The 19,836-nt window shown below is 39.6% G+C and overlaps 1 long non-coding RNA gene across 1 annotated transcript; it reads right to left on the reverse strand.

The window, feature by feature from the left end:
- Positions 1-11,865: 11,865 nt before the first annotated feature.
- Positions 11,866-17,001, reverse strand: LOC146440049 (uncharacterized). Its single transcript, XR_014851338.1, has 3 exons — positions 16,272-17,001; positions 14,963-15,188; positions 11,866-13,192 (listed from the first exon to the last, which is right to left on the reverse strand). It is a non-coding gene; the product is annotated as an uncharacterized LOC146440049 (long non-coding RNA).
- Positions 17,002-19,836: the final 2,835 nt, after the last annotated feature.

A 19,836-nucleotide genomic window follows, 5' to 3' on the forward strand; every position in this document is an offset into this window, starting at 1 on the left:
TTCTGCTGCTTCTTCTCATCTTGCCATTCAAAGACAACTTTCAAGAAATAATATTTAAGCATAATCGTCTCCTTCTCACCTGTACAAGCTGGTAAGGCTGGTCCTAAACTTGCAACCCAGGCTGGCATCCTTTGGGGTCTTTTTGTCAAATCTTAACAAACCTTTGAATTAAAACTCTAAAAGTAAAGTTTAAATCAAATAAAGGATGTACTGAATCTTCATTCTGTCTTCTTTAACCTCAGTGTGTATAACATATTGCTAAGCAAGTACACAGACACAGCTAATACAGCATGAAGTCAGTGAAACACAAATTTAACAGTCCTCTGAAATGGAATTATTCCTATATGCTAATTAGTAGGGAAGATTAATGCATGTACCACAGCGTGGCCCAAAACTTTATAAGAACTTGATTTTGTTCCCATTGTTCTGTAATTCGGGTGCCTCTTTACATTTCTGCAGAAATAGTTCTGTTTTATTTGATGAAACTGTCCTGGGCTTTGGATTAAATATACGCACAGACACCCACGGAGACTAGAAACTGAATCCCTGGCATCAAAAATAGTCACACTAACTTTTTAGACCACTCTATCAATGAAGACAGGCTGGATTTTAAGCTTTTTTTTTTGAGTGTTTGTTTTGTTTGTTTTGTCTGACCTTAAGGGAAAATTATATACGATTCTTCTAGAATAAATAAAAAGTCAGCGGCAATTCAATATATTTGGTGCTCTATCAGATTGGAGAATTACTTCTGTTAACTACTGTAGGAGGAAAAAAACACATGCTCCAGCCCACATTTTTCACACAGTTAATGACTTAGACTTTCTGCATAGGCAAAATGATCTTAAGCCAATGGAAAAATAATGTTCTATGGTTAACACAACTAATGAAGTAGAGATCTGCCTCCTCCAAGAGCTCCAAAACAGCAGGAAATGATGGCTCCTCATGACAGGTCACCACTGAACCCTCTGGTAGGAGAAGGAGGTGTGAAGAAATACCCCATTTTCCTCCAGACAAGTCCACTCTGCTGGAGTGTTGTTGTCTCTCTGCCCTGCATAAAGAGGTGTCTCCTAACTCCCTTTCTGCAGCTGGAGACAAGGGCTCAATGTAATTCATAACCTTTCCTCTAAGTGGATTTAAATTCACTGCTTTTTTAAAGGACTCAAAAGTTTTTAGTTCTCAGATTTAAATCTTTGGGTAGGACTGGAAAGAAAATAGGTCTTCTGTGCCTTTGGCAGGACATCAGAGAAAGCAGAGAAGAGTTATTTTTCTTCTTAAATTAATTTCCTGTTCATTTTTCAAGAGAAAATAATTGACTATAGATAAAGATTTTTTTCCTTAGTGCTTAATAAAATACCAAAGAAGAGAATATTTTCAATAAGTAACTGTTGAAAAAGTAAAATATTTCATGAAATTATCGGTATGCTTCCATTTTGTGGGATTCCAAAGTGAGACATCTATTTTTATATTTTCCAAGATTTAATTAAAATTCCTAATGCTTTCCAGCTTATTGCAGAGACTTTAAAATATCTTGTGTGTATTGCAAGACCTTTTATCTGGCAAATGAAGGTCAATATTAGGATTTTTTAAAAATGTTTTGATTAAAATAGTATAGAGGAAAAAGATGGGGAAAAATAAATTTGAAAAAAGATCAGTAGGAAATTATTTCTGTAAATAAAATCTATTTCGAAGTTACTTCTTTTAACAGTAGCAATATCAGCAGACTTTTGACCTTGTTTATTCCCAATCAAATTTAAAATGCATTTGAAATAGAATTTACCAAATTACATTAGACTGAAAAACAACAATCAGAAGGCTATGCCAAATTAACTAAGTCGTATTGTGATTATAAAATGCAATTGAAGTAATTGTGTTACTTAATATTTAAATACTCCAAGAGATCAGGAGAAATTTTCACTACAATTGTACTGTTTTCTCTTTTTTCCCCCCTTTTGCACAAAGAAAACCAACAGCTTTTTAAAGCCGTGCCAGTGATAGCAGGGCTGTCATCAAATCAGTCAGGATAGGAAGGGCTTATGTTCTGTTCCGTAAATGCAATGTTGTCTCTCTTAAATGCCCCCTGTGCAGATCTGGTGTGGAGGCTGGGTCAAGGATATTTGGGCACGAGTGTCATTATGCTGCACACACAACCTCACCACAAAATTGAACTGCAGCTATTTCAGAGAGAAACAGCAATGCCTGCATGTAATCTTGGCTGGTGGTCCCCATGATGATATTTCTGCAGTGATGAATGGTTGTCTGCCTGACCATATGAGTCATTTAGCAGGAGACCCCAGAGACCTTTATCAGCTGCGAGTGTATTCAATTTCTATTTTAAAATGAACAAAATCCACATCAGCACAACCTGCAGCTACCACAGCTTTCCTCTGGGGCTTTGGCACGGTAAGAGTGGGGACGGATGTCGTCTGCACCATGAAGATTCAGATCATATAGGATAAGGGCTTGTATTCCTGCTGCTTGCTGCCCAACAGAGGGACAGGTGCTCCCACAGCCTCCAGCAACAGCACTACCTGCCTGAAATTTGCTGCTTGGATAGTGTCTGTAAGCAAAACAGAGCTATTATCTGGGAAAGCAGGGCTTTCAGAATACAGGCAGAAAAAATAAAGTGTCTTCTGCATGGGAGAACAGACCTGTCACAACTACCTCCCGCTTTTTATTTGGTGGCAGGTTGGGACAGATGCCAGCCTCTAGGCCTGGAGGGGCAGGGAGGATGTGTCACACAACACTGTCCAACTTGTATCTGCTTTACTTCAGAGTCTGTTCTGCTTCATCTTAATGGCAGTCAAGTCTCCCCATTTTCCTTTGAAAACTCCTTTTTTTTCCTCTGTACTTGCATTTAAACATGGAGAACTGAGATCCTTTTAAGAATATATTTGCTTATTTGAAAGACTGATTTTAAAATTGCAGAGCCTTTTCCACTGGCAGAAGATGAGTTATTTAGTCTATGGGAGCAGATGCTTGTAATTCAGGCAGAACATAAATGGAGAAATGTTTGTGAATACGACCCTCAGATAGCACTGTTTGGCATATTTGTGTTTCAATTTTTTTCCCCTCTGAGTAATATGACTAATGTCCTGATTTTGCTCCAGTAAGGGGTTTGCTCATGATTTTACCAGGCACATTCACTCAATGGTATGTCAAAGTCCTTTAAACTTGGGTTTGCTTTTTCTAGGTCAAAAAACTTGTTGCTTGAAGAACTTACAGCCTTAAGTATGCTTGTGTTAAAGCTTGTGACAGGTGAACCAGAATCATGACTACATAGCCACACACAGAGAAGGGATTGAGTAAGACTTTGAAAACTATCCTTATGAAAAAAACCACTTCAGGGTATTGGTACACTTGCTGCAGCCTTTCAGAGGTTGATTAAGAAATTGCAACCCACAACATTTGTTTTGGCTTAAAGCTCTCTACAATGTATTTTACATTAGGTGGTGAAGGGTCTTTTATACCATATGGTAGCTTCCACCCCCATTGTCCCACACAAAGGTCCAGAGAAGGAGTAATGGGAATATCAATCCATAAGCATCTCCAGCCAGCATGTAGATCCCAGCAGTGTTGAGGCAGGTGAGCACACAGCACGGGAAGATGGAACTAGATAGGATTGTTCAAAATCCCCCTCGTTGGTAATGGGAGGTGCTGGACTGAGACATCCATTTGTCATGCTAGCTCTGTTAGATAGTAGGATTCCACATCTGACCCCCTGCAGGGCTGTGTCCTGAGCTGTACACATCACTGATGCCCCTACTGCTGCTTTCAGCTGCAAGACAACATGGGAAACTAAAACCTGACCTTAAGGTGAAACAAATGGTGGATCCTTTCAGCAAAAGATTTTGTATGATACTCACAAAAAAAAAAAAAAAGCCTATGGCCTCTTGCTAAAAGGTTGACAATTTTAAAGAATAGTTACATTTATTCCCTAAGGCTTTCTGTGTTTCACTCCCTCAGAGAGTAAGTGTCTTGAGGTTGTACTTAATTTGAAAGATTTATCTCATGATTAAATGAATCTCATCTGCTGTCACTCCTAATGCAAACAACTTTTCTATTTTTCTTGCTACAGGGAAATTCAGGCAGAATGTCCTTTCATCTTACAACCTATGTTAGCAAAAGATTACTTTATGGAAGCTCTTTTTGATTGAAAAACAGAAGAACAAATTAAACCCCACATAAATGCTATGACTCATGGAAAACAAATAAAGGTATCTTATTATGGACTGTCATTTCAGGCCTCAGGTTACAAAAGTTATTACTAATTTTTATTAAACCTGTACTCATGACCACAGTCTTTGTTGGGTCATAATAATAAAAATGTAAACATGAAAGCTTATATTGAAAATACTGTAGCATAGGGCTCATGGCCCACCTATGCCTTCCTGCTAAGAAAGTGTTTCATGTTTTTGCTAATGTAAGTACTCATCTCTGAGGAAGGAAGCTTTCTTCACTGTAACTAGCAACAAAACTCAATGTATTATAGATATCTCTTTATGTCTTAATTGTCATAGGAAAGAGAAACCACAAGCACTGAATTAGTGCGATTAAAATAGAATGATTCAGAAGTTGTTTCCTTTTTCTGCTGATTTTTCCTCTTTTCACACTGCATATTGTCTCTTTTGTAATATCATAGAATCACAGATCACCCATCTACCACCAAGATGTATCAAACCTAAGATAAAGAACCCTTTATCTAATTCTCTCAGCTAAATTACTTCAGATGATGCCTGGGCTGCCTTCTTCAAATACATTAGAAAGAAATACTGACAATTATTGCATAAATAAGAAAAAAAAAATTTAAAAAAAGTCACAGTCTCTCAAAATACTGGGCCTATAAATGTTTATTTTTAGTGAGTATATGTGACAGTCTTTCAATCCCATTCATTTAAGAGATCCCAGCTGAGCTGCTGACTGCAGCATGAGCTTAGCTGCCAGCAAGCCTCTGGACACCTGTGTGAGGAGACTTAAATTTAGTGTCTCCACCTTGAGCAGTATTCAGCCCCAAAGACAGATGAGATTAATCCAGCACAACAAATCAGGGTTTTTTTGCCTTTTGTGACTTCATTAGATAACAAGGTAAAGTTGAGGAGTGTTTCTTCCACCTTTTCCTCAGCTTATGACACATTTTCTATCTTAAAACTCACAGAGGGGCTTTGTTCATGTTTCTCTGTATCTGGAGTAGTGTGGAAAGTGTTTATACCTTAAATCTCAGAAGGGTGTGTTTTCCCTACATGCTTAAAGCAAGTAGGTTGTATTTATTCAAAGTCCCTGTTCTGAGTCTATAAGGCAAAGAAGGGATGGAGGCAGTACCACAGAGTCCAACAGACATATTGATACATATGAATACTTGAACATGATGTCAATCAATGTAGTCTCTAGTAGGTTATTAAATACGAGGTCAGAATTGTGTCTTCTCAGTTCTGTCTCTGAGTGTCAGGTACATTGTTTCCACCAGTTCTCAGTTCCAGCCTGGAATTTATCCCCATTGAAAACTGGTGTCTAAGACAAATGGACAGATCTTTGCCAGCAGGAATCTCTCTTTCTGTCACCTTTGACTACAGTGGGGTATAGATACTGGACTGAACTAGATGTCTCACGTCTAGATAAGTGAGCTGGAGCCCACACTAGCTATCTCCAGTTGTGAGCACTGAGAGGAATCAGCGTGGGACTCAAGCTGGGCAGAAGCTGTGCTGTTCTGCAAATGATTGCCCTGAGAAATGTGTTTGGCTTGAGGACAGTGGTTTCTTATATCATTAAAATCAAATCCTGCCCAGTTGTGCTATCAATAGCACACAGCAAAGCAAAGCATAAATAACCCTTCAGATGGATTTGAGTGCCTTGCACAAATTCCTTACACTCAATATTATGTCAGCAAGAATTTGTCCATTAGTGCACTCTGAGACAATTGCATGTTTATATTTATAGAATTGCAGGACAGCTGAAGCTACCTGGTTGCATTGTATTGTAAATATATAAGTCAAAGTCTTCTAAAGAAATCCCAAACTTTACACTTGACAATGTTTTGAGTATTGAAGTTCTACATTTGAAGTTGCCTGCAAAACAAATTTGCACTTCTAATTAAAGCTGCTGAAAAACAGAGTAATACCAAATAATAATATTAGCACAAAGAAAATTAGTTTTAAAAGAAGTTGTCAAATTAGTAGAGAAGGCAAAGATTAATCCTGATGCAAAGAAACAAAATATGCAGTACATCTGTAATTTTAAAGTAGAAAAAAAAAGGGAAGGCATATCAAAAGACAATAGAAATTACTTGAGATAAGCAAGACTCGTTACTGTACCAAAGCCCACCACTGTCTGATATTCTAATTAAAAAGTATTTCTTAATTTGCACACTTTTCTTAAATTGACAAATGTAGGATTTTTTTTTCAGTTATGAAAAAGGCATAAAAATATTTTTAATCAATACACTACAATAATTGCCCTTCACCATTTGTCTCTAACACTAGATGTAAATAGAAATTGTAGTGTCACTCAAGTCATACTCTGCTTCACCAATACCACAAATACTGCATCACTATGTGACAAAGAATAATATTAAAATAGGGGAAAACCTGTGAAATTTTCAATGTTGAATTTCAAATGTTGAAATTATGAAGTGGAAAGATAATAAAAAATTGTCCAGAAATTCAAATTGAAAATTTTTAAACGTAAGAATGAAAATACAATTTGAAAACATCAGATTTTCTTGGGAAAAGAGAACTGTCTTTGACCAACTGGAGATGAGCAATTACCATTTGGAAATTTCTTTTTTTAATTTGTTACTGCAGTTGCTAATTACTCAAATACATAACAGAAACAAATTTAGAGCAATGGTAAAACATTTTTTTTCTTCTGACATTTTAGACTTAGCACGAGTAAAAGCAGCTTAATCTGCCTAGTCCTGTTTGTGCTCTCTGGCTGGGCAGTGGCAGTCATACTTGGTGGAGGAGGATCCTCTATTTTGGAAGAGAGAGAGATTATGGGAGGAAAAAGCGACAAATACAACTCTCCAGAGCTCTTAGCCCACAGATTTGTCCTTTTCTCCTCCTTATGGCCTTAGTGACTCAACTGAACCCAGAAGTTCCCCAGCCTTAGGCTGACTGGGAATTCAAAATTCAGACAAATCAGCAGTAGCATGGGTAAAAGGGACAAAAATAGCTTACTAGCTTTTACTATTACAGGAACACAGACACATTTGCAAATTGATTTCAACAGGTCTCAACAAAAGGAGTATTTCTTTCACCTGATATGCAATAGACCATTGTCATAGCTGAACAGGTAACAAAGAGAAATGAGTTGATGATAAAACACCTCGAAACATTATTTCACATCATTGATTCACACCACTATTAAGTTTTGAGATCCCTAAGATTCAAATGCCTCTAATAAAACCCTAGGGGAAGTTGCCAGTACACCCACCTTGCTCTGTTATCTTTCCCCAAGGATTCACTGTTTTGTGCTGCTGGAGTTGTGGTACCAGGCAAAAAGATCCAGTAGAGCACCACATAGGCTCTTAAACTAGGGTGGAGAATGAACAATTCTCTCATTGCTATTAATAGAAATAAGGAGGTTTCTTCCCTGCTATGCAGTCTCTTTCCCCAGGACTGTGCAGCTCCAGTGCTGGAGTCTGCATAAGCCCAAGCATACCACAGGTGACTCTTGTAATGTGCCATGAAGAAAGCAGCCAGAAAAGGTGGGATACTGATTGGATGAGGGAAATCACCAAAGGCTGGTGATTTTCTAATGAGATGAGGAGATCTAGAAGAAATGTGGATGGATAAAGCAGATACAGCTGGGACTGAAACACGAGGGGAGAAGGATAAAAATGTTGAGGAGAACCTGACTGCTTACTTAGGTTGCTTGCAGCTGGTTGTTGTGGAATAAGCACATCAATTTATGAGTGAAAGGCAGTCTACCCGAATTTGTCCAGTACCCCAATAGTGAAAACTGGATGGAATTTGATGTAGAAGCATTGTGACATTTTCTCCTAGTTTTTGCCCCACCAGGCACCTCTGAACCTGTGTGAACTCACCCCCTGTCACACAGTTAGGGCCAGAAAGCTTTCAAATGTAGACTATTTTAGATGCAAAATGGGGACTTCTATCCTTTCTCACTTAGTTTTTTTCCTACAAGTACACTGTAAAAGCATACATTCTTATTTGGGGTTCCATTTATTTCAAGTGTCAGGAATGCTATGAGATAGCTTAGGCTGAAATTGCAGGATGCCATTCTCACTTATGTATTAACTAATTATTACTGGGGGTGTGCTCATTTTTAAAGGAATGACTCTTTAATCACTTTATATAAATAGCTTCATTTCCAGCTGCACTCACTGATGTCAGTAGGAAAACATGTACAAACCAGAGGGCAGGATCAGTGTTGTGATAACAAACCTCAGAAAAACACTTACAACCAAATTTCCAGCAAATCAGTAAACCATGTTAACAAACAACTCATTGGATTTGACTGCATATCACTTGGCTGTAAATCTAAGTTTATAAATATTTGTATAAATTTATAGGAATATGCAAACCCTTTACTTGTCATGACTTTAGGTTAGCATCCCTTGTTAGACACAAGTGTCAGTGTTAAGGATCAGTCATTCTTTTTCTCTATTTCTCTTTTATTCTTTTTAGTTATAAGTTCTCCTGTATCTCCTCTTCAACACCTTTACAACCCGAGTTATGCTGAAGAAATTTGCACTCATTTAACTGTGACAGAGTGAGTAGTAAACTTCAGTAATGTCTGTTTGGTTTACATCAGCCTAAATTATAGCCTGTAGAAATGCTTTAGCTCTGCTAAGAAATATCCAAGAAAATTAGGCTAGATTGAGTTAAATCAATGGAAATAGCTGCATTCAATCTAGTTTATATTGCTGAGTCAGAATTTGTGGCACTAGCAGGGGAAGGGAACTTACTTTTTTTTTTTCCAAATAAAGATTCTGAGTTACTGATTCATTAAGGAGATAAAATGAAATCTGTACAAGCAGTTGTTTTTGTTAGCCAATACCCTGAGTTAAAATACTGCAAAATATACAATCCATATTTTTAATATTTAAAAAATGTGGTTTTTTCTAATGATACTTCTAGCTCAGGTTTACCATCTTAGTCTAAAAACCTTGTGAGGGCGGAACGCAAGTAATTTTTACTTTCATATAATTTGACAAATAGGCCATATTATGTTAATTAATTACACGAGATCATAAAAAGATGTTAAAAATAAACCTGTTTTTTACTGGAAAGAAATAAGAAAAGATATATTAGGCCTTTGATATGAGGTTTTGTTCTTCAGTTAGTTATAACACCCCAAGATCATACCAGTAAAGATATTCCAGATGACAGCATAAATACTTCCAGGTCCATCTGTACTTGTCTTTGCATTGAGGCCTTTGCTTTTTTTGAAGTGATTCCCCCAGCTTCCTGCACATTGCTGCAATTTTGGTGCAATTACAGCAGATTTATTCCATAGGCACCAGTCTGGAAGCTCGGCTTAGGGATTCCCAGCGTCACTTTCAGCTATTGGGAACTCGAGGGCTCAGAACAGTCAGCGATCAGCACCATGGACAGCTTCAAATCAAAAAACGGCTGCGACTTTTCCTTCACGGGACTGGACAAAATCTAATCCAAAGGGGAGAGCCGGAAACACCAGCAGTGTACATGTGCAGAGCCATTGCCTGCTGCTTCATTCCCTTGATCCACTCATGCTGTGTTGAATCATTTGCTATGAAGGCACAGCCCCCGAAGGTTTCTCAGTGACAAGGACTCACAATCCAAGCACTCTTGGTTCTGTGAATAGCATGGTTTTTGCTAGCAAACACATGGCCATCGGCTTTCTGAGGTCTGGCAGGCAGGTGGTAGGGCTGCCTCTGGAGATTTTGAGAAGGGATGTCAGGAACAGGCTATGTAAATGTCCCAGAGTGAACGTGAGCTCACTTCAATACCATCAGCCCATTCATGCTCCTGCCTGGCACAGTACTGGAATGATCTCGCATAGAGATTGATCTAGACATGAGATGGTGTTTGTCTTTTTCCTATTTTGTCATTTATTTTAAAGATGTACTGTTTCAATGAGGTTCTGAGAAGCAGCAAGACTGAAGAGATGAATATTATCTTTAGTGGACTGTAAGCAAGAAATCATCCAGATTTCTCAGACAGGTCAGGCACATGGACCTGTCACCTAACGCAAAGAAAACTCCTATTCCTGTGCCTCATCAAAGGACCATAGTAGAGAGGTAAGAAGCAGTGCATGGCTTACCTAGCAAAAAATGTTGCTCACTGTGAATTCACACCATATTTTTTGTTTTGTCTAAAAAGTCTCAAAGTCTCTTCGATGTACCTAGTGGTTGGCAGACCTTCAGTTTAGGTGCAGCATTGTTACACTTGAATGCAGCGTATTTCAATATTTTGTTCTTGAGCATAGGGGAGGCCTTGAAAATAGGGAGGAAAATGTTCAAAACTCATCAGTAATTTTTAGTGATTCAGCTTTCAAAATTGCAATACTTTTCAGTATGGTTTCAAACATCTCAACAAATTATTAAAGGTTAGAACTATTTTTCAGTAGGCTGTATTAACATTTTAGTATGGGCTGGTAAATACAGATGAAAAATTCACCTTTTATTTTCCTTGAGTACAAAGCTTATTTTTAAATCATCGAGGGATTTGTTTTAAGGCATTTCATGGAAAGTGTTGAAATAGTTTATTTTCATGAAAGTTTCATGGCAAAAGCTAATGTGATGATAAGGCTTTCAGAGACTTAATAAACACCTTACATTACAAATGAGTCTGTAACGCTCTGATTACTGAGTCCTTTTATTTCTCTAGTAAAAGAGTTATCTGGAATCCTAAAATAAAAAGTAGTGGTATTAAGTTAATATCACCTTGCCAAGGATACGGTGTTATTTGTTGGAGGTTTTGGAGGTTTTTTTAGAAGTCTTGATTAATTTCTTTTCCAGGTGACTGCTGACAAGCTTGGGGTCTGCAAAATATCCCTCCTGAGATCTGACATTTGATCTCAGCAAAAAGGAGATTGCTATTTTCATTCACAAAATAGCAACATAATTGCATTATCATAAAAGTCACATTGCTGTTGGCTGTATTGCAAATGCCCATGAAAGTCCTCTTGACCCCAAAGGTGGCATCTAATGTAAAATATTTATATATAACTGAAATAACCTCCCCCACTCATGTCTGCAGGATGGAAGCAGCAAAAATCAAACCATAACTATACTTTAACATCAGTAAAATCACCATTCAACATATGTTAAAATGTTTATTTTGTTTTAAGGTAACAGTGAAATAGAGAAAACAGTTACCAGTAAATAGAAAGGCAAAGTTCTTGATCTCACCTACTGGTGTGAAAATTTAGACTCACTCCAGTAAAATCAGTGGAAGTGTTCCACTGTGCAGTTTGAATCAGAATTGGGATCAAAGATTGAACCTGCAACTTTTAAACATCAGAAGCAAGAGCAAAACCAGAAATCATAATTTTTAGCCTGCTTTCCTAATGAGAGAAGGCTCACACAGGTATGTGGTATCTGTCTGTCCCATCCTCAGTAACCTGAAGGCCACTGTTTTAAGGAGATTTAATAAAAAGTATGAATTTCAAAGATGTTGTGTCTCTGGGTGTTTTCCTGAAATTAAATAAATCAGATGTTTAACCCCAGCCAGCAACTAAGTAGCACAGAGCCACTCACTCAGTCCCCCCAACCCAAGTGAGGAGGAGAATTGGAAAGAAAGTAAAACTCATGGGTAGAAATAAGAACAATTTAATAATTGAAACAAAATAAAATATTATAACGATTATAATGACAATCATAATAATAAGGATAATAATAATAATAGTAATAATAATAATAGCAATGATAAGGAGAGAGGGAGAGGAGTGAAACTCAAGAAAAGAAGTGATGCACAATACGATTTCTCACTACACTGTGACTGATGCCCAGCTCACACCTGAGCACCAATCAGCCCTGCACAGCCAATTCCCCCTGGTTTATATACCAAATGTGACATTCTGTGGTATAGAATACCCTTTGGCCAGTTCAAGTCACCTGTCCTGGCCATGCTCCCTAATGGCTACTTGGGCACCTGCTCTATGGCAGAGCATGGGAAACCAAAAAGCCCCTGACTCAGGGTAAGCACTACTGAGCAACTGAAACACCAGTGTGTTACCAACATGATTCTCATACTGAATCCAAAACACAGGACTGAACCAGCTAAGAAGAAAATTAACTCTATCCAAGCCAAAACCAGAACCAGTGTGTTACACAGGACCTAATAAAGGGACAGTCAGCAGTGGAGTTGAGAGGTAAATGTAGAACCCTGAGTCACAGCCTATAACTACAGGTAAACTATTTCATTAATTCCTCACGAGCTGCTGTGGGAGAGAAAGTGGATTTGTGAGAAAATGGAAAAGTGCACAGAAATTTTCAGCAACACTGGATATATGACAGTCAATGAAAATCCTGTAAAAGCAGCATTCATGATATATTTCTGGCAGTACTTGGTGGCCCTTCTTAGCCAGGGTTTAACTACACACAGCCCAGGTCTTTCTTTTACCAGGGAGTTTGGGATTTGCAACAGCAGCACTGATAGAACTCCCTGCACACCTGCAATGCACTTCATGCCTCAGCAACAAACAAAAATAGACCAGTCAGTCTCCAGGACTTCATGCTGGTTTCTAACTTCTCCCTTTTCAAATCTACCCCTGGTTTTGCCACAGGCAGGGAGGCTGCAGGGATCTATACACCTCAGGCAGGGAGTCCTCAATTTTACATTGTCTTCCAGGACTTGGTTTCAGTTCCCTTAGGGAAAAGCCCTGCAGCTCTCCCAAAGCACAGCTTTTTTCCCAGCGGGAGGGGAACTGCAGTATTGTAACTCCTTGTGTGCCACCACAGGCAGCTCTCATGGACTCTTATTCCCTGCAGCTGAAGTCATTCCCACACAGACCTGCCAGGGCATCTTAGTGCTGCTGTTTGCTGGTGTAAATCAGGAAATCATGGCACTCTGCCATGAGGGCAGGGCTGCACTCACAGGTGGAGGTGTGCCCACCGCACCGAGCGGGTCCTGTCCTTGATCTGCCTGGATGGCTAAGAGGACTCCTGGAAATGTGCTGGCACTTCTGCTAATAGGTGTACAGCTTCTTCTGGTAGATATATTTCTGTTGTACACACTGCTGTCTCTGACTCCTGCAAGAATGGAAATTAGTTTATTTCCCAGAACAGACAGAGAATTAAAATTAGCAAGTGACTACAGGGTCACTTGCTCCATGTGAATCAATTTAGACAATTATTGTCCACACTATATCCAACAATTGCTTAATAAAAATACTGTATTTATTGAAAAGGATTTGTTCTTTGATTTTTTTTTTCCCAATCCTAACATCTGATGCCTTTCTTCAGTCTGGTTTCAGTTGCTGCCCTCATGGTAGTAGTCACTTTCCTGACTGGCATCCTCCCTCCCTGCCTGATGAGGGACAAAGCCTCCCACTTGTTTTCTTGCTTTTTCTTCTGCAGATGCCCTGGGCAGCTGCAACAGATGGACAGGAGCAGCCTGATGGGACAAGGCTGCCTGAGGAAACCAGCTCTTCACCCCAGGTGAGGGAGTGTAGATAAAACCAGGAATTTTGCAGCTGGGGGCCAGTAATAGTGCAGCAGGCTCATGCAAGCAGTGCTACCTCCAGTTGCAAAGAAATAAGATTAATTTGAGTGGGCTTTTACAAATTCATATTCTTTTTTTTTTTCTTCAAAGTGCCTACAAGACCTTGCTTTGTGCTGTGGTGTGCTAAAGGGTAGCTCTGTCATCTCATGGAAGGTCAACTGTCCCTCTGTGCCTCACTGACCTGGCTGGGTAGCACAGATGACAAAGTCCACAACCAGTACAACACAAAGAAATACAATTGCTGGCAGCCTGTCCTAGTTTCCACACCCACATCCACAAGGTCAGGTTTCTTCCAAAGGCTATGACATTCTCAGTAGTCTCCAGTGGTTCTGCCCCTGCCAGAAATGACCACCACTTCCACTTGAAAGACTGAAATCTTATCAAAACCAAAATTTCCCAGAGCTCAGCAGGTGCTATAAATCCCTGCTTACTTGACTCAGGCGGGCAGTAACACTGCTTTTAACACCTTTAGTGCTATGAGGAGTAAAAGCAAGTGGCTCTGAGCACCCTATTCCAGTTCAAGATGTTGAATTGAAGGGGGGTTGGGACTAGATGACCTTTAAAAATCCTTTCCAACCCAAACTATTCTATAATTTTATGATTCAATTTCATATGAGCAAAATACATATTTCAAATCTGACTCTTTTTATTTCTGGCCTTCAGAATGGATGGGAATTTGTTTCCTATATTTAAGTGTAGTGTTGAATTTCTGCCTCTACTATCACAATATTCCTGTCTGCTAAAGCATCTCTTGGCATGCTACAGCAATTATACATTTATCAGCCAAATCTGTTTCCAGTTGAGAGGAAAAATAGATTTTGCTTGGGCGCTTCAGAGTATTTTAAATAGCAGGGTGATTCCCTATAATATACAGATGAGCAATTACCACCTTTAAATCATGCACTGTATGTTACTACTCCCATGAATAATGTATATGCCAGCCAGCATTAAAAAATAAAATGGTGCTACATCATAGTCTGCTCCAGGTGACCTAAAGATACTAGGATTCTTGGCAGAAGGGAAAAACATTGCACAATCCTCATTCTGCCCATCACCAGGAAGCATCCATGGCAAGGGGAGAGTCTCACCATCTAACCTGAGATTCTGCAGTGAAGAGGTCTGAGCTGGTGCTAGTAGCTGGGCTCTGCCTTTTATAATCACTGAAAAGAAATAGGCAATTTCAGGGTGCAATTTCTATGGTCAGTTTAATGTTTTCTTTATGATGACATGGTGTAATGAATCCTATCTACTCACTCTGAAAATGTGTTTTGAGAGAAGGCTCTGAGGAAAGGGCTTACCTTTCTTTTCCAGACCACTTTTCCCCCTAAATTGCTTGCTTTCCTTTCTTTCCTCACCGACCTCAGGGAAATATTTTAGAACTGGTGGATTAAGATTTGATTCTTTCCAATGAAGAGCAAAAGGGTTCTGCACTGTAGGTCCCATGCAGACAAAGCTGTCAGCCACAAAGATGGTTTATCAATCTTTTGTCCTGTACTTCACACCTTTACTATTTCCCATAGATTGCTTTAAACAAACAGAAAAACATAACTGCCTGAGAAGCTTAATGGGTTTCCAGTCAGTAAATATACAGCTCACAAAACCCAGGTCTTTTGTTGACCCATCACTCCTGATACACATGAGGGTGGATCAGATCCTCAGTTGGTGTAAAGGGACTTGGTGACACAGATTTCCCCTTTTTGTGATCTGCACGGATATCTCTATGGTACAGATGTCCCAGTTCTGTGATCTGCACTGATATGCCTGTGTCACTATCTGCATGGGTATCCCCATGTCGAGACCTGCACAGATTCCCCCATATCGTCATCTGACAGCAGTTCAGTTCTCCAGCAAGAGTGGGTTAGCAAGCCCTGAATATCAGAGTGATTTGGCACTGAGGCTTCTTGTTGATGTGAAATTCAAATCCCTTCAAGCAAACAACTAACTTTTGCTTATGGATGGCAAAGGGACAAATGGATTTCTAGAGAACAATATTCACTGACATTTATATCATTCTGTGAGCTATCATTTCCTGATGTAATTGGAGTAATGAGGAAAGGAAAAACATCTTTTTCTTGGTTGAGGGTCAGAGGATCCTATCAAGGAACATGCTGTCATAAAGAAAGTATTTTGCAATCAAGTAGCCAATTATGCCAAAATGGAAATAAAAGTGTTTAAATGACAGAATAATTAGAGCTGTAATAATAACAGGCTTTAGTAGAAATTCTGAAAAGTGAAAACATATGAAAAACTCAGTTTGTAACAGATTAACATAGTGCTACAGATCAGGTCAGATTAAAAAATAACCTTTCCTGTTCAAACAATAGATCATTTTTGAACAGAAGGGAAAGTGTAAGTAACGTGAAAGGTCAGGATCTTGGTACAGCCTGAAAGAAGTACTGGTAAAAATCCATAGGTACAAATACCTATGAACAGTGCCAAAGGGGCACCAAAGAGGAGACACATTATCTGAATACTCAAATCCTAGAGAAACTCCATTATCTCTGGTGCCAAAGACTAGATTTAGAGGGACAGCTGACTGCATTTATCAACCCTGCTTGCTGACTCTCTTTGGAAACTCCAAGCTACTTAGTTTCCAACAAAGCATACTGCGTAGTAGGCACAAGCCCTCTGCAAGTTGAAGACTCTGTCACAACTTTCACATTCTTTTGTATTCCTGCTGCTCTTTGTTTGTCTCATCAACTTGTATTTTCACATTGTTCGTCTCTTGACAGCCTCTCCAAGGACCACAGACTGGGTGCTCGAGCCTGGGTACAATGTGAGGCACATTCAGTAAATTCAGTCTGCAGAAACCACCCATGGCACACAGCTCCACAAAACTGATGTAAGCACAGAGGTGGGGGTACATCATCAGAGACCCCTTCTGAAAAAAAAGATACAACTGCCCCCCCCATCATATTTTAAATTATTGACACAAATTGATCAGGAAAAAGGTCAAAGTTCACCTCAGTCAAACACAGTAAAAAAATTAATCTCAGACAAAAGTCAAGATTTTCAGTTGATGGAGGGATGTATGCCTGTGTCTGGTTGGCTGGTTGGTTGGTTAGGGTGAGTTTTCTACTTTTATATCATGAACCCAGCTAAAACAGAGCCGTTTCCTGCATCTCCCTTTTGTGAACACAATCCACACAATCCACCGTAGGAGTGTAACTGTTCAAGGCTCGACCAATTGAGACTATTGACATAAAACCCCACTGCTGGTCTTAGCAGGGCTGTCCTGCACTGTTTATTGAGCCCATTTGCTATGGACTCATGCCATTTTGTGACCAGAAGTGCTGCTGCAGAATACATCAGCACAGCTCTCTCTGTGTTTGTCTTCTCAAACAGTTCCCGATGAGTCTAAATTTAGAGCATTGCCAGCCTGCCTTATCAGGCAGACACATAAAAGCTGGGATCAGTTTAATTAACATTCACACAACCCTGCTTCAGAGAGTCCCCTGAATGTGGCAGTGATGGGAATCACATGCACGCAGCAAACACACAGATATAAGAGGGAGTCCACACTTGCTTTTTCTCAGTGTTCGCAGCGTGGTGCTTGCAGCTTCTGTGCATTATACATCCTTGCTCTCACTCTGGGTGCTGTCCTTGAGGCTGGCAGCACTGGGCTGTGAGAGACAATTTCTCCAGCCTCTTTCCCAGTGGCTGAAGGGCTGGACAGGGTACAGCTGCAAATCTGTGGGGCCTCTGTGGGACACCATGGTATGGGACCAGTCCCAGCAATGATAGTGGCACCACAGTCTCTGTGAGACAAGAGAGCCGAGTTGGAGGTGAAGGATGAAGCATCAGCACTGATGAGGACCCCAGATTTGAAGGAAATTATGTGTGTCTCCACGAGGACAAGTCTGGCATGCAGAGGCAGAGTGTTGTTCAAGGGCAGGCTCAGCAGCTGCTGACGTTGGTCAGGCTGTCCCTGACCTCAGGGCTGCAGCATCCTACAGGAGTTAATAGCTGGACTGGTGTATGGATAGAGGCAGGGACAGTGTTTGGTAGGGCCATGCTGTTTGCTGCACTTCAGCTCAGGTAACACACAGCTCATCCCCAAGGTGCGATGTGTGTTTGGAGTGGTGCCATTAAGTTAAAGCGACAGTGTCAGGCTGTCTGGGCACAAGGAGAAGAGAGGGAGAGGTCACCCTGCTGCCCTTACTACCTGCAGCTGATGTCTCCTGCAGTGTTGTCTGCAACAGGGACTGTATCTGCATGTTTGCTGTTGGATTTGTGATAGTTGAAGTAATCTGGGAATTCTGATTTGCCAAAGAGAAAGTGTTCAGCTATTTCTGTGTGGTAAGGATTTTATGCTAATAGCATGGCATTAGGCAATACGGCACATGAGTAAAATAATTTTCCCTATTTCATGTGCTCAGCCCATTTTAAAACCATAATCAACCAAACAGAAAGACACGGAGGGGAAAAATTGAATTAAAAAATTAATTCAGAGGAAGTGCTTACACCAGGATTAGTGATTTAATTCAATGCAAGAATTACTGTAGGCATGCATAATTCAGAGACAGTTTTGTACTTCTTCAACTAAGAAAGGAAAAAAAATTCTGACACTTATAGTCTGATAAACTGCAGTGGGATGTTCTTATCTTTACTACATGGATTTCTTATGGGACTGGGGGCCAAATGAAGGGCAGGGACTGTGATTTTCAAGATTTCAGCACAGCTCAATGGCCACCAGCACTATGGACATGATTTTCAGCAGTGACTTCCATAGGTGCAGTGAGTAGCTCACAGAGAGAGCTGGGAACAACATCAGTGGTGTTTTCAATGAGTGTGGAGAGGACTTTGTGGTTGTCTGGGAGAGACATTATGGGCTGGCAGCAGTCCACAGTCTCAACTACTTTAGAAACCACCGATGTAATTTGTGACGTAAATAGTGTTTTTCAGCAGCCTTGGAACCTTTCAGAAAATAAACAGCATTTTATTTTATGGATACACCTTACAAATCTTTACATCAAGCACAGGTATTTGGGTTATACAAGATAGGCAGTAATAGCCCTTAAGGGAGTAACCACAGCATTAAGTGACTCTTGACACAAAACGAAGTTTTTATGCCAAGAATAGGAAGTTTAAGTAAGTAAATATTCATCATTTTGCACATTCATTGATCTTTTACTTATGATATTTACTAGTTGCTGCTAAGAGAGTACCAGCTTAGCTATTAGACACAGTGAATTAAGTGCATGTCAGGGAGAAATGGAAAGTTTTCCTCCAATTTTAGTAATTTCTTCCCCTCTATTCAGAAGATTCAGTCTTTGGAGAGTTGTGGTGGTGAATTCTACTGTCAGTTCCAAATGTGACACTGCTATGTCAGTGCTAGAATTTTAATCTATATTGCCAGGCTTCCTGCAATTTTGGATCTAAAAATTTTCTGTCTGCCCCTGATACATAAATAGAGGCAAAGAATTTTTTAATACCAATTACAAAGGAAAATATCATTGTTTAACAGCTTGCCTGAAAATCCTTTGCAAATGCCAAAAGATCCCGCAAGGTCAGGGGAATTTTTATGTTGTTCAAAATTTTATGTGGAATAAAGTAAAAAGAGGTTCTGAAGGGAAATGCTGCTGATCTACTTAAAACTGCACAGTTTTACTAAATGCGGGACCTTCAGAATTTTCTTCCTCTCTTTCTGTTTAGGTATTGATTCAATTTTTAAAAGCTGTGAAAGCAGAGGCTGTATGAAATTTGAAAACATTTTCCTTTTAAAATAAAATGAATTAGCTGTCAATATATAGTTATATAGCTCTAGTGAAGAACTTCAGAGGCACAGACTTAAATTTCATTGCTTGGTTCCCAGAGGAGTCTAAAATCCCTCTTTTTTTTGGTTCTCTGATTTGAGTTAGTCCAAGGCTGCTCAGTCTTCTTATGGAACATGGTTAAATGAGAATTACAGTAATGTCCTGGCGCCTTACCTGGGAAATGATGTTGGCTTTAGACAGCAGTGGTTCAAACACCCATTTCCACCTAACAAGAAAATGGTCTGAGCATGAGAGACTGGGTGAACACAGGACTCCCTGGAGAACAGCTGTGGGAGTCATGAGTATGTAGGCAAGGACACTCAATGGGGAATCCAGGGTTTTTCATCAACTTCACTTTATGCTACCCTTGATTATAAAAATAGAAATATTTCAGGATATGAAAATCCACATTTCAG

This window comes from Lichenostomus cassidix, chromosome 3, assembly GCF_008360975.1.
Source record: "Lichenostomus cassidix isolate B80296 chromosome 3, HeHo_3.0, whole genome shotgun sequence".
In the NCBI taxonomy this organism is placed as follows: Eukaryota; Metazoa; Chordata; class Aves; order Passeriformes; family Meliphagidae; genus Lichenostomus; species Lichenostomus cassidix.